The sequence below is a fragment of the Triticum dicoccoides genome, chromosome 4B, assembly GCF_002162155.2.
Source record: "Triticum dicoccoides isolate Atlit2015 ecotype Zavitan chromosome 4B, WEW_v2.0, whole genome shotgun sequence".
Lineage (NCBI taxonomy): Eukaryota > Viridiplantae > Streptophyta > Magnoliopsida > Poales > Poaceae > Triticum > Triticum dicoccoides.
In genome coordinates, this window is record NC_041387.1 from 579,098,932 (window position 1) to 579,101,017 (window position 2,086).

The window sequence follows — 2,086 nt, forward strand, 5'->3', positions numbered from 1 at the left end:
ACAACGCTCACTGTTAGCAGCAGTAGCGAAGGAATCGCTCCATCGGGTTCAGTTAACAGGCATCGATCGATCGCTCGGGTTCAGTAACGCGTAGCCTGCAGTGCAATCGCTCGGGTTCAGTTAGAGCCCAACGCCTCGCTCGGATTCAGTTAGAGCCAACGCCTCGCACAAACGCATGTATGTACGAGAGAAACGCGCATCGCTCCGCCCCGACCTCCCACCGTAACCGGCAACTTCCCGAAATTTTCCTCCCCCTCGCTTCTACCACGGTTTTTTCCGTCATGGACGGCCCAAAGAATGTCATGCAGCTGCGTCTCCGGCCCGCCCAGGACGAAAAGCCCATTTTCTGTCATGATTTTTTGTCATAGAAGTAGGATCCCACCACATCTATGATGATACCGGGTTTTGTCACAATTATCGTCATAGAAGTGTCATATGTATGACAGAAAAAAAATTCCTTCGGCCCAAAATGTCACGGATGTGTATTTTTTTGTGACTACTTGCAAGTGCTAGTAGGGTTACTTTGATATAATCTTCTTTAACATGCATTCCTTATTTTATGATGTCTTTCTATGGTTTACCAATTTGGGTTAATAAATGTATGGACTTCTTTAGAGCCAGATTGTTGTGGTAGGAAAATGACAAAAAGAAAAAATACCACTTAGTTAAATGGTCTGAAGTATGCAAACCAAAAGATATGGGGGGGGGGTGCTGGGGATTCAGAACCTTACCCACATGAATAAAGCTCTGCTATGTAAATGGTGGTGGAAACTATACACTACCAAAGGGTTGTGGCAAGGGATCATTTTAAAATAAATATCAGGGAAATAAAGCCCTTGGTAATATTTCCGTCAAACAGGGAGACTCCCAGTTTTGGAAGGAACTCCTGAAACATAGAGATCATTTTGCCTCTCTGTGTAAATTTATAGTGGGTAATGGAGTTAATGTTCGTTTTTGGGAAGACTGGTGGATTGGATCTGCACCATTGAACAAAAATTTCCCTAGACTCTATAACATTTGTTTTGATAAAAATAAGACAGTTAAGGAAATTTTTGAAAATGAAATTGATAACATGCATTTTAGGAGAACGTTGTCGGGAGACTCAAAAGAGCTTTGGGAACACATTTAAGAGGCTTGCAGTTCGACGGTCCTGAATGATGAAAGAGATGACTAGATGAGGTTATGTGGACACTGACTAAAAATGGTATATATACAGTAAAGGCTTTTTACAAACATTTGATAGAAAATGGCATCAAATATCCGCATCTATATATGTGGAAAATTAAAATGCCACCTAGAGTCAAAGTTTTTATGTGGCTGGCTCTTCGAAATAATATACTCACAAAGGATAACTTGCTGCACAGGGGGTGAAAAGGGGATAAAAAGTGTCCATTTTGTGGACATGATGAAAACATAAATCACCTTTTTTTCTCCTGCTCTGTAGCTCGTTATTGTGGAACATATTAAAATGTGCCTTCAATCTAACTGATATCCCAGAAGATCTTGATCTTGTGATGAGAACCTGGGTTAAGTCTTTCGGAAGAGAAGAGAGAGGATTAGTTATGATAGAAATATCTACTATTTGCTGGACAATATGGAAACTAAGAAATAGTGTTGTCTTTGAGAATAACAGGGTTAATGATCCATGTATGCCTGTAAATCTGTTTCTAAAAAATTCACATGACTGAAATATTTTGCAGAAAACCCCCGCAAGAAGTGAGATGATGGAGGCAAGAGTGAGACAGGTGGGCAAAGTAGCTGAAGAAGTGTTCAAAGCAGCACACGGATGTCATCTGGGGGCTAGAAGAATCATGGGGTGACCATCTTCAGTCTTCAGGTTCACCTCCCAGTGCCTGCGATCGCGGATGCTTACAAGTTTCATCGGCCCTGCTCTGTGCTCGTCTTCCTACCATCTTTTGTGTATGATACATGTTAGATGGCAGTTGTATGCCTAGACCCCTTTATGCTCAGATCAAAACTCTGTTTTAATATTTTCTGGTACTAGGACCTCTTTTGAGCCCAGGCCTTAGATCTCGGGGTTTTGCTTTGTGGGGTTAATGGGGGAAAGGGATGCCTTTCCCCTCTT